Source organism: Rhincodon typus, chromosome 20 (assembly GCF_021869965.1).
Source record: "Rhincodon typus isolate 14 chromosome 20, sRhiTyp1.1, whole genome shotgun sequence".
NCBI classification, from domain to species: Eukaryota; Metazoa; Chordata; class Chondrichthyes; order Orectolobiformes; family Rhincodontidae; genus Rhincodon; species Rhincodon typus.
Window position 1 is genome coordinate 13,252,877 of NC_063351.1, and position 14,447 is coordinate 13,267,323.

Genomic DNA, 14,447 nt, shown 5'->3' on the forward strand with positions numbered 1-14,447 from the left:
CTCATTGAAAATTCATTTGTGGGATGTGGACATCAGTAGCTAAGCCTGCATTTATTACCTATTCCTAATTGCCCATAGGGCAGTTAAGTGTCAATCACATTGCTGTAGGTCTGTGGTCACATATAGGCCAGACCAGGTAAGGATAGTAAAGGGCATTAGTGAACCAGACAGGCTTTTCCTGACAATGGTTTCATTGTCAACATTCCAGATTATTATTGAATTCAAATTCCATCATAGCAGGATTTGAACCCAGGTCCCTAGAACATTACCTGGATCCCTAGATGAATAGTCTAGTGTTAATACCACTAGGCCATTATCCACCCAGGACCAACGGGCAGAGCCAAAACTCTACCTTATTCAACAAGTCCTTAGATGCCCAGGGCCTTTTTCTTTCATTCTTACCTTTCTTCTTGCTGTCTCTCATGCACAAGAGTCACAACAGTGGCTAAAATAATAACTTTTATCTAGTTACAAGATTTCATGTAACCAACATATCCAGATAGAACAGCAGATGGCAGATTGACACGTTCAGAACAGCTTTTCTCAGGAAATCAAAACTACTGATTTAACATTTTAAAATCTAAATTTATCTGACCTGTATACCATCAATTGAAGCATACTAACAGCAGAATTGTTTTAACTATGCTTTGGTTTCAATTCTAAAAACAACTTGAAACAATATTTTCCCTGAGACATCTTTCTATATTTCCTTCTTGACAAGGGATTTAAAATACAATTTCCTTAAGATGACTAATCGAATGTATTGGTGGCAAATGTACCATTGTCTGATGTTTTACTGACAGTCTTAACCATTTAAAATAAATATGTGAACATTTTGGTGACAATAGGAGATAGAGAAATGCTATCAGTAACACTGTACAAATGATGCTTACTTTCAATAGTTTTCTGAGAGTGGCTGTAATTCTTTACTTAAAATAGTAATTGGACATACTATCACGTTCTTGGGGGCTTAAAATTGTCTTTACATCAAGGGCAAATGTTCAATTTTATATACACTTACATAAAGTGTATAGTTTTGTAACCAATACATTCTGCTGGGGTACGCATAATTTCTTAAATGAAAATGTTAAGTGAGTACATTTATATTTTGGATAATTATTCAGATCTTTCTATGTAGTTGAATAATGGTCTGATCCTTTCAAGGCTATCACTGTTTCCTGTTGATTGCCTCTGAAGAATAAAAAAATTGGCAATAGTTCATGTCATACATAGAAAGAAGGCTTGTTTGTTGACACCACAAATTCCAGACAGAGCACTCACCACAAATGCAGTGTTGGTGCTGTGACAACAATGTCGGCAATGTTAAAGGACACTGCCTGCATCAAAAATTAGGACCATCTGTAATGTTGAGCAGTGTAAAGATATTTTAACAAGTGCAGCACTAATTAAACGTGTTTACTTCAAATGTTTCTCTGATGTGCAAAGTCTTAAATGATGTGAGATCCCACTCTGACAGCCGAATACCACATTTAAGGATTGTAGTTTGCATAGAATACTGATCCCCAAAACACCAGTTAAATCCAGCGATCAGGACTGTGGTTTGACTTCACCACTTTGCTCACCACCCATTCTCGACCCCTCACTGCCTCCCATTGGTATCCAATACACTCTGAAAGCGAGGAAGTGCAGGCCCAGGAGAGGAGCTGCAAGCTGGGCAATCCAGGGTTGGGAGTGGGGGGGTGGTTGTAGAGGAAGTTCATAATCATCACCCATTATAAGGATGTCATGTAGACCTGTGGGCAGAATGGCTTCAAATCTCAAGAGTTTTTAAAAATATCATTGATAGGATGTGAGTGATGCTGGTATCTAGTCTACGTTCTTAACTTCCTTGGAGAATGTGGTGGTGAGCTGCCTTCTTAAACCTCTGCAGTCCCAAGTGAAACTTGGCCTCTTCAAAGTCACTGTAACAATATCTATGTGTCAATGTAACATGTAACTAGTTTGTAACATGCACTAAACTGTACTTTGTCAACTAGAGACTCTTCTAGTTAGACCAGGAAGGCTTCTCTAATCCACATGAGACCAAGGAGGCCCTGTAGTTTCCTGTGCTTAAAGACGATGGAGGACAATATCTTTCATCAGGAGCAGCAGCTCCTCCAGTGTAATGAGCTGAAATGCCCAAAAACAATAGAAATGAATTGTGAAATTTTCAGTTCTGTAGCATTTGTTAGTGAGTGAGAGATGGTTTTGAAAATGACTGAGAATTTGTTCAGTTTTCTTTTTACTCGTGAAAACCTGTGCTCATTTTGAATTCTTCTCATTTTAGATGTGTACTTATTCTCTCACATGTGGACATGATGCTTCTGAGGTTTGTGGAGTCTAAAGCAACACTTTTAGATGCAATGCCATTTCAAATGTGCACTTTGCACACAACGTTTAATTCTGAATTTTAAAAGGAACCATACTGAATCATTGAGTTTAAGATATTGGCAGAGCTGTGCAGCTGTTCACTTATGGAGTCATCTGTCTGGGAATTTTAAAGAGATAATAAATGTATAAATGGGAGAGTTCAGCCTAGATTCTCCACTTAACCTTAACAGCTGTTGGATTTCTGCAAATGAATATGCTAGGAATACAAGAGCTGCACTTATATATTGCCCGCAGAAATAGTTAGAGCTGTGAGAACTAGGTATCTAGTTACAGAGACTCAGATAACATTGCTACATAATCAACCCAATATTATGACTCATTTTGTCAATATTTTTACAGATGTGAACCATCTTGGCCATCATTATACATCATACTGTTCCCATCCTTTATCAATGATTAAGAGTCCTTTTGGCTGATTGCTATCTTTCAGTTTTGGCTCAGTGAGTGCACTCTTGCTCCTCAGCCTAAAGGTTGTGATTTCAGGTCCCATTCCACGGTCTGGACAATAAAATCTGGGCTAGCACCTCAGTGCAGTATGTTGTATTGGACCCTGAGGACCAAGCTGGCAGCTTGTAGTTAAGGAGTTTACTGCCATTAATCAACTTTTCTACTCTTTTAAAGGAAACAGCAGTCAGTTAGCAGCCCCTGATGGGGCAATCCTTTTTCTACGCTAAATCTAAGGGCCTGTCTAATTATCAGTAGTAGAAGATACACCACTAGAGAGTCTTAACAGGAAGAGGTGGAAGAGGCACTTGTCCTACATTACAAGGTGTAGTTTATTACATGACAGCAATAGGTACAACTAAGATTAAAGAAGTAGGCATAATTATATCCATCAGGAGCCAGAGATGACACATCTATCTCCATTAGACCCTTAGACTGCCTGATTCTCCGTACATTCATGTATATAACTACTTGGACAGTCATTACTCTCCCATCTTCAACCAAGTCTCTGACTTCACAAACTCAGGCAGGTTGCACAGTTCTTCCAGAATGCATTTCCTTCTGAATTGCACATTGATAGATCTTTGACTTGAGGACTGTTGACCGTGATTCTGGACATTATAAAACATTTCTCCAATGGAGGATCTTTTATCCTTCACAGAGGATGTTGTTCCTGCTAAACCCAACAGTTAATCCACTACCTTAATTCCTGAAATTAATTTGCAAGTGAACTCTTCCTGCTACCACAGATTTTTGCCCCATTAAATTATCTGGGGGACCTTTTTATCTCATGAACATCCATGATGAAGACAGCTACACTGTTACAACAAATGCTTTCTTTCTTGTATACCTGGATCTTTGGACTGGCAATATCTTTCTGATTGAAACAGGTAGTTTTTATTTGCAGTATTCTGGGTTTCAGATTAGGCCATTTCTCCTTTATGACTGTGTCCTGAATTTGTGGCCATTGTTCTGGCTTCCATGGTCTGGCTTTGATGAGACCATGTCTGGAGTATTCTATACAACTTTGGTCCCCTTATTTAAAGATGGATGTAAAGGCATCAGAAGCAGCTCAGAAAAGGTTTATTTGACTAATACTTGGAAAGTCCTAGTTGATTTATAAGGAAAGGTTGAACAGACTAGGCTTGGCAACTTGATTGAAACATGTAAGGTTTGGAGAGGACTTGACAGCGTGGATGTGGAGAGGATATTTTCTCTTGTGAGGGAATTTAGAACTTGGCATACCATTTGAAAATTCAGTGGTTATCCATTTAAGACAGAAATGAAGTGAATTCTTTCTCTTAGTGGGTCATAAGACTCTAGAACTCTCTTCCTCAAAAGATGGTGGAAGCAGAGTCTTCGAATATGTTTAAGGCAGAAGTGAATAGTTTCTTCTTAAGGAAAAGGGTGAAGGATAACTGGGGTGGGCAGGAAAGTAGAGTTGAGATTACAACCAGGCCAGCCATATTAAATGATGGTTCAGGCTCAAGGGGCTGAATGGCCTACATCTGTTCCCTACTCATATGTTTTAATAGGCTTCTGTGAGGAATAATGGAGGTGAAAACATTGAAACTTAGTCATCTGGATGCCATAAGAGAGAGAGAGATAGAGAGAGAGAGAGAGAGATTAAAAGTTCTATTTGTAGAATTGAAATTGAATGAATTGAATAACTTCCCTCATCTGTGAATCTTCTGAGGTTGTATTTATATCTATACAGTAAGACCTCACCAAAGAGGTTAGCAGCCTGTGTTGAAAACGATGATTCATTTGCTTCCTAGGTTCAGTGAATGTTTCAATTCCATACCAAAATCTGTCCAATTAAGTACTTACACAAACATTCAAATGGCATCCTAATATTCAGACAGCATGGAAGCATCAATTGCAATTCCTCAGGTATTTCTAAAGTGTTATTTTTCTTTCAACAGATTCCAGATTTTAAATTGCTCTTTACTAAAACAATTAAAAAATGAGGCCTTCTTAACTGGTGTGATCAGAGGCCTACGACCTACCCCATTTGCAGTAATTTGTTTGTTAGATTAAACATCAATATGAGCAATTTGCTGAAGCCAGGAGTAAAAATGTCACAAATCTCAAACATAGGCCTGTAAGTGTGTTTTTACCTGCTCTGCCTCCCCTCACCTGAAACTCACTAGGGCCAAAAACTACACCTTTTTTTAAGTTTTTTCTATTATTAGTAAAATGGATAAAAAATCCTTTTAAAATTCTGCTGTAAAGTACACGCTTTTAATGATAAATGCGATAAAAATGTGCCAATGAATTTGTGAACTGCGCTTGATATACTTAATCCTGTAGAGGGCACTATGTAGTAATAATCTTAATTTATTGACTGGAGAATGAAGAAGTTTGCAAGCTACTTTCTGTTATCAGATACAACACAACACACAAGGTGCCAAGCATTTTATTTACAAGCCAACTGTCAAGGTAAGTACAAACTCACTTAAGTAGGATAATTTTCCTGATGGCTTCTTAAATCCATTTGCAACCTGCGATAGGTGCCTTTTTTGAGTCTTGATTGCTCAACTTCCTTTATGCATCCATTGCCTGTTTCAGCAGATTCACTACTGGAACCTGCCAGTTCAACTGGCTTTGTCGCTGCAAACTGGGACATGTAACATTCAGTCTCTCTAACTCAGTACCCTCTACATCAGTACCACTGAAGTAAAGATCTGGCACAGATTGTAGCACTCTTAAAAACCTGAAGCTGTCCAGTATTGCTCATTAATCAGCCACAAATGAACTTCACCTTTATAATGCATCAGTGCCACTTTATGCTTGATATGGAATTCCTTTCCTATTTTAACTCTCTAACACTCAAGAATGACACTTTATCATCACTGCATGTCCTCCTTGTCCAGTTTGTAGACTTCAAACTACATTCGACTCTGATTTGCGACTGGGTACCCTTCAGGCAAGGGTCTATGGATCATTAAGCTGTTCACTTGCTTGTAGCTATCTCTTTCAAAGATCAAAAAGCAGTAACAAGAATAATTCCTGGGCCTAGTAATGTTAAACAAAGCATTTCCCATTTTCTCCATCAGCTAAAATAGCCACTTTCATTTAGTGTTCTTAAGATAGTAATAAAATCACAATGTGCTTCATAGGGGCATTACTAAACAAATTTTGATACCCAGCCACATAAGGGGATGGGGGGTTATTTGCCAAAAGGTTTGATCAATGAGGTAGGTTTGCAAGAGAGTCTTATAGATGGTTGGAAAGACAGAAAGTTGGAAAGGTTTAGGAAGAGAATTGCAGAGCCTTTGACCTAGGGAGCTGAAGGAATGGACACCAAAGGTGGAGCAAATAATATCAAGGATGCACAAGATGCCAGACTTGAAATGGTGATGACTTGAAGAGATGGGGCAGTTACAGGGATTTGAAAACAAGCTTTCAGCCTTCTGCTGGCCTGTTCTCCTGCTGTCTTCACCTTTTAAGCAGTGCTTCAATTGTCCCCTTCCCCTTTTTCATTTCAATGTGTTTTTGTCAGTCTCCTGCCCCATCCAAACCAGCTCTACCATCTCCCAATGCTATCCCTGTTTTCAATCCTGAAGTCTGAAAGCTGCAAAAAAGAACCAGCCTGGTCTCTCCATCATTACTGGAACTGTCCATTCCAAACATTTCCACACCTTTATTTCCATGGCCAAATAACAATCCAGAAGCCCTTTTCTCCACAATAATCTCTACCTTCTCATATTCTCTCCTCTTCCATCTTCATTTGAAACAATAAATGCAGAGAACTCCAGATTTATCTGTCACAAGTTTGAAAGGATGGGTTTTAATTACAATTTCATGATCTATCTGTTCCTCAATATTAATCAGGTTTTGAAATGTTGAGGTCAAGCATCATAGATTTACTAAGCACAGAGTACAAATATTACTGCTTATATACACATTTAAAATATGCACTTATAACCAGTGCTGATGGTGAAGAGCTCATTTCAGTTCTAAGCTCAACATGCAATTAGATCAAACATATGAGAATCCTAGCTGTCTGTACAAACTGCTGCTTTTGTTCATGTTATTTTACATCCTGGCTACATGCCAATTCACCCATTTCTGACTTACTATACGTAAATTAAAATACAACTCCATATAGGAGAAATTTATTTGGGCTCTATCAATCCTTTACTGATAACTTCAGTTAAGAAGTTGAGTTCCTTATCGTCGTGTTATCATATGTGGAGTGATATCCCTTTAAGAAATCAATATGCAAATATGTCAAGTACCTGGATGTTGTCACATGATCACAGGTTCTCTATGTTGTAGGATATGAGACACAGGCTGTACCTGGAGATTGTTCTGTGTTATGTATATTGGTTTAACTATAAACCTGCTAGATATCTTTAAGTGAATGCAGTCTGTATACCTGATTTGTCACATTTTCTGTTCCCGTTTCCCGTACTTTAATACTTTGCAAAGAATATTGCTCTGTGGTTAATAGGTGATGAACTTGTAGTGAACCCACATTTCCTGCCTGCTCTGTTAGAAAATGAGGTTCCTGTTTAGCACCTCAAAAATAGGCATCATGCCTGTGGATTTCTCTCCCTCTGAGTTTTCATCTCTTTCTAAACTCTGACACATCTGTTTCTAAACTCTGGAATATCTGGAGGATGGTAAAAGCAACTTTTCCAATACTGAACTGCGTATTTTTTGTTAATGTCAACATGTGTAGTACAGACTCCTTTCATATTTTAATCAAGAAACCATGAAAAGACATCAGGGAAGTTTGAATTTAATGAGGAACTACTTATAGGAGAAGAGAATTAGGGTACGTCATTAAGATTTTTGAATTCTAGATTGCTTTAACCATGGTTATAAAATTAATTGAGAAAAAGTTTGTCCTCATATAGATATGTGTGGTGACATTAGACTTAGTTGTGCCAATTTTTTGGATGCTTTCAGTGCCCTTGAGGTTCAAAAAATCACAGCCACGGCACATCCACAGATTTCTGATGGGAAGTGCACCGGATGCTAGTTTGATAAGGGGGTTTGTGCACATGAACTTAACTTGCACTGGAATTCTGGATAGCAGGCAAATCTTGACATTAATTAATGTACAATACTGCTCTGATGCTAATACTGACATTTTGGAACTTCACGTTTTGGCTGATGTCCTCTCCTTGACTCCCAACAGCCAAATCTGTGTTAGACAGCTTGAAGGACTCTTCCAACGGTGCTACTTAAGGGATAATTAACAATTTAAAGATAGGTTGCTGGTTGATTTGTTCTGGCAGTTGCTGCAATTCTGCAAGTGTTTTGGTGCATTCTGTAGTTGTTTCGAGTTTTAAAAGTGTACAGGGATGGGTGTGCAAGCTTTGAAGGAATTCTTGCTTACTTTAAGTCCTCCAAACAATCTCATCTTCCCCAGTTATTGGTGCACTATTAGACATTCCTCTTGGAATACAGCATAGTGTGGAGAATAAGTAGAGGTCATATTACACTAAGTTGCTAAAGGAGGAAGAATAGCAGGAGGCTATATCCACTGAATGGTTCAGGCAGTAATTTTCCTACCTGGACTTGAGTAATGACCATTTGGGACACTTCATTAAGAGGGTTGTAACTGCAATTTGTCAGCAACAGCTCCAACCTCACATTAGGACAAGAACCATATTGCCATTAGCAGTAAAGGTGACCATAGCAATGAACGTTTATGTATCTGGTGCTGGAGATAAAAGCAACATGTCGCAGCTTGCAGCTCACTGTTGCAAAAAGAAAATCACTGAAATAACTACATTTCTTCAGAAAAGCTTCACGAGAATGATTCCGGGGATGAGCAACTTTCATTACGATGACAGATTGTAGGAGTTGGATGGTTTTCCTTGAAGAAGGCTGGGAGGAGATTTGACAGAAATATTCAAAATCAGAGGGGGTCTAGACAGAGTAGATAGGGAGCAACTGTTCCCACTCATAGGATTGTGAATAATTTAAAGTTGTTGTAAAAGAAGCAACAGTGACATGAGGAAACACTTTTGCATGCAGCAAATACTTCAGGTCTGGTCTGGGCTGCCTGAGGGTGTGGTGGAGGCAGATTCAATGGAAACATTCAAAAGGATCCTGTTATCTCAAAAGGAAAAATTGCAGGGTTACAGGGAGAAGGCAGGAGACTGGCACAAAATGAATTGCTCATTCCAAGCGCAAGTGCGGACAAGATGTGTCAAATGATCTTCTATATTGTAACAATTCTGTGATTCACTCTTGTCAGAGAGAAATGGGTGGAGTAAGTCCCATGGTGCAGGGTGTCACTGTCTTTCATGTGCCTTGTGTTTCAGGAGCAAAGTTAAGGGTGTGTGATGAGGGGCAAGGTAAAAGTATTAAATTAGTGCTTACACAATTTACAGCTTGCTAGATGGAGTGACTGAGGAATGAGGAGGAAGTGGCATCTGGGAGAAAGGATTATGTAGGAGAATATCATCAACTTCAATCAATTTAGTCACTGGCCACAGCCTCACCTTTGTCCTTCCAGTAATTCTCTGCACTGTCTCTTCTATGTGGTTCAAACCATGTGAATGCAGTTATTTCCTTCAGGGTCCATTTTTGCCTCACCTTCTCTTATAAGAGAGAGACAGAGAAGTCTTCCAGTAAGTGCCTTGCTGTAGTTTATGCTGTGGTTGAATAGCTGTGAGGAGAATTAGGTGTGAGTCATGTACCTGTGCAAAGTGAGTGATGGTGTGGTGAAGTTAGTAATGGGACCTCATTACCAGAGATAGTTGAAGGGTCAGTGGGGTGTGATGAACTAAGCAGAGGCTGAGACTCATGCTACAGTTGGTGCAATAAAGCATTTGAAGATGTTTTTACTGCTTTTGACCATTCCTGTGGGTCATTAAACTTCTTGTAACACTGCCATTGGATCCTTGGGAAACACTTCTGGGATGAACATTTTCTAGCTCTTTGTTCCCGTTGTCTTCTCATTATATGTCTGGATGTTCTCCAATCTGCCGAAGGATTCACTCCTTTCCATTTTCTCCAGTACAGTATTGGAAAAACTCAATGCACATACTCTCCTCTAGTCAGCCGTTGTTCAATTTTGGGTAGTACTCTTCTGAATGATGGCAGCTTCCCCAGTAGCCACAATGAACCTGTCCTTTTAGTGGTACAGGGCTGCTTTAAACAGGGCTTTAACTAATGAGTGTAAATGGTGGTATTGTCTCTCACTGGTACATCCAATGAGCAACACATCATGATAATGAACTGGCAGCAAGCAATGGAGCATCACAAATCCTTGTTCTCTAATGGAGTTATACTGTTTATCCCCCATACTGTTGATGGGTGTTGGAGCTAATCTCAGTGTTTTCTCCTTTCCTTGTTTCCATGTCTTGTTGTTGGACTGTTTTCAGGGCTACTGTTTAATGCTGTCTCACCTGTGCCCTAAACCTGGGAAGAATTGAAGAAACCAATGTTAGGTTGAGGAATTTTGTCAAGTGAACAAATATGCAGTTAAAAGTTAATAGATTGTCTTGTCAAACTCTTTTCCTGCTCCTCATTACAAATCTGGTACAAGTTGGGAAAATATGCAAACTGCTGATCTTTGTAAATGCATAAACATGCTTATATTCTTGCTTTTCTGGGCTTAGTTACCAAAACACAATGCTGCCAAATTTGACAATTGAATGAGTGATAGCATGAGGTTTCTTACACCTTCATGTTTATATATTTACATAAGGCTGCTTCAATGCAGTGGAATCTCATCCCAATTAAAAATAATCAATGGGCAGGACTATTTCTGGATCGAAGTCCTGCACTTGCTGTCAGCGTGCTCACCTGGAGGATCTTCCTGTGTCACCTCAGGGTCCCCAATCCAATTGAGAATGGCGGGTGGATTCCAGAGTCGATCCTTCCCATCAGAAAGCCTGCAACCCCAGGAAGACAGCACCCTCCACAACTTGCTGAAGGAGGAGGAACATGAGGGCCAGCTTCACCTTGAAATGTCCTCTGGAGAGGTATGACATTTTATAAAATAAACTAAGGGCACGCCTGCCAGGGGTAGTCTCTGGTACTGGGCTCAGCAGGGGCACTGTCTACCACGGGGGAGATCCAGACAGTGTTCCCAGTCTGTCCACAGTAAATTAGTCACCCGCTGTTGCCACCTTGGCCCTTCAAACCTGCCTCTGACAAGAGTAGCCAGTGCTGGGAATATATCAGCCGCCCACATTTCAAATATTCCTACCTTAAAACCTGCTCCACAGTGAAGTAAATGCATTAATATACTAACAGCTGGGCTATATATCTATGACGTCAAATGAGATCAGATCGCACGGATCTAGGAGCTGTGCAAAGAAGGTTGTCTTGAAGTCCTGCTTAAACAAGCATCTGTAATTGTGTGAATAGTTAGTCAATGTATATTAGTTTGTACCAGAATGGCTTCCAGTCCTCATTTCTTTAATGCACCAGGAACATGCTCATGATATTTATAGATGGTGGAAGCAGTTTGCAAATTCTTTGCTGACCATTTTAGCTGATGTTGAGAAAGACGAGAAAGCAAAAAGCTGTAGGCCTGGCACAGCACAGTTGAGAAAACCCATATAGTAATAATTAGAGAATAGAAGTATACAGGGCTATGGAGAATGTCTTATCTCCATTCGAGCCCCTGGACCTTCCAGGAGGCCTTGACCAAACTGTGCACTGGAGAAACTGGTGTTACTGATCCAATTGATACTGGACTGTCTCCAGGCCCACTCAAAAGCTGGATATGGGCCGGCTCAGTGTGTTCCCATATAGAAATAGCAGCTGAGTTGATAATGTTGAAGACAAGGAGTTATTGAAGAAACCATTAAATATAAAGAAGTAATTCAAGCCATTGATTCCTACTTTGAGTTTCAACGTCAGGCTGTAATAGCCTGGAAATATATGGTGCAGAAACTCAGGGCTCTGTAGCAAATATTTATTCCTGTCGTAATTCCCTGGACCAGGTGCCAGCTTAACATCAAGATAAGAAGACCCGCCCAGAGCGCCAACACCAAAGTAGAGCTGGAAGGCAGGCGGTACAGTTACGACCAATAATCAATAACCTTGTTGTAATGGAACTGCACTTCACTAGCACTGGGTCACATCTACTCCTGGAGGGAACACTTTTAAACAGTATGCCACGGTAGGCAGCTTTCAGCTCCACTTTGAAAACATTAATACACAAAGCAGCCAACAACAGCTTCTGAAACACTAGAGAAGACTCATGAGCCTTGACCACTGTTTTTCAATAAGGTGGCAGACCTAAAGAACATAGATACATAGAAACATAGAAAATAGGTTCAGGAGTAGGCCATTCAGCCCTTTAAGCCTGCTCCACTATTCAACATGATCATGATTGATCATCCAACTCAGTACCCTGTTCCCACTTTCTCTCCATATGCTTTAATCTCTTTAGCCCAAAAAACTATATCTATCCACTTCTTGAAAACATTCAATATTTTGGCCTCAACTGCTTTCTGTGGCAGAGAACTCCACATGCTCGTCACTTTCTGGTAGAAGACCATACTCCTCAACTCAGCTGTAAATAGTCTACTCTATGTCCTTCAACAGTGACACTCCCTGGTTATCAGGAATAACCTGTGTTTACTCTCTCTAGTCCTGTGAGGATTTTATTGTTGTTTTGGAATAACTTTGGACTTCTGTTAGAATGGCTAATAGTCACAAAAAAGCATTTTAAATTGGACAAGAGGAAGGGCATCTCTATTTTTTGGATATCGTAGCTTGGTTGAAGCCTGAGTATCCCTAGCCATCTGCCCTCGACCTCCATGACCCAGGGGCACTGCACTGAACATATGGTTCAGTGACGTGATTCCACTATTCGTCACACAAGAAAAGAAATGACTGAAATCCTTTATGACATCCACAATCAGGAGACATTAGTACTGAGCAGCAGAGCCTGCACAGACCTATACCAATAGGTGGATGAGCTGAACAAGCAGGATAACACAAACAAGTTCAAGACGGAATTTTCAAAGCGATTCACAAGACTGGGGAAGCTATGAATGGTTTACAATAGCATCCAAAATCCAACAGTCAAGCTATTGTGTCCATTCAGCCAGAAAAGAAGTTCCATGCCCTTTCTTTTCAAAAGTGAAAAAAGAAGACAGAAGCCATGCTGCAGCAGGGGGTCATATCACCGGTGACTGAGGCCAATTCCTGGTCCTCCAGCATGGTGCTGGTACCTAAACCTAAATAGTTCTCTAGACATTGTGTAGACCTCATACAGTTCAACAAGAAATGAGAAATATGCTCCATGCTCTCCGTCAGTGAGAGCTCGGCGATGATTATAGAGAATTTAGTTTAGATGCAAGCCATAGCTTTTGGCAGCTCCCATTAAATGAAGGGTCCAAATTTGTAACCAGCTTTACTTTATTACTCCCTTTGAAGATACTTTCACCGTCTGCCATTTGGAAATGCCTCAGTACCTGAAATCTTCCTACGTACTAAGACTGGAAACTTAGACAAAGTCATATGAATGCTGTTCTCACTTATGGATCCACCAATACATACGATTTTGGATGGTGCTATCGATAACACAGTATGGGGCTGGAGAAGCACAGCAGGCCAGGCAGCATCAGAGGAGCAGGAAAGTTGACGTTTTGGGTCAGGACCTTTCTTCAGAAAGATCCTTCTCATTTTCTGGAGAAGGGTCCAGCATTTGCAGTTCTTGCTATCTATGGATGGTGCTATGACCTCTTCAGGCTACAATTTACATGAAAATAGTTTCCAGGCCTCGTCAAAAACACCAAGTGCCTGGTTAGAGTATTTACACATATGAGACATAGAGATAGAACTCATGGAATCTTGTGTGAAAACATGGAAAAGATGTTATCCTGTCTCCTGTCATGTATATAATTGATTTAAACATGTTCAATTATTTGGATTTGATAGACTACCATTGCAGCATTGTGTTGAACATATGCTGTAAGCTATGAAGTGAACGATTCCTTTGTTTCATATTACTGTAGTACTTTTTCTCTAACTAAGCTATCAACTTGTTTGAAGTCAAAGTTACTCTCAATGCTGATTCAAAAGGATAGGAGTTACGCTTCACTACAGGACTTTATCTCATAACTTGAACTGATTCTGCAGTGTAATACTGGGAAGTGCTTATGCTTGGAAGTACTAGATTAGAATGGATGCAAATTTAGGGAGATAAAATGGGGGGGATTATTTTATACACAAGTTGTTATGATCTATGCTGAAGGCATTGCCAGAAAACGTGGGTGTCAATTCTACGGTAATTTTGAAAAGGCAAATTGGATGTATATCTGAAAAAGAAAAGAATGCAAGTCTATGGGGGTAACAACATGTGAGTTAGACTAGTGCAACAGCTGTTTTGAAGTGCTAGCATTTTTGTAATGGGCTGAATGGTTACATCCTGTGCCTGTAAAATTCTATGATTGTATGAAGTTGAACTAAAGTATCGTTTGTCTGTTAAATAGATATAAAACATCTAACAGCATGATATTAAAAAAGAGATGGTGTCTGACTGGGTGTTCATGCTTCAAGCAAGACAACTAAAAAAGATTAATTGATCATTTATCTCTTGTTGTGGGCTCTTTGTGTACAAAGTGACGATTGTCTTTGCCTTAAAACCACAGTGACTACCCTTCAAAAGTAATTTGTTG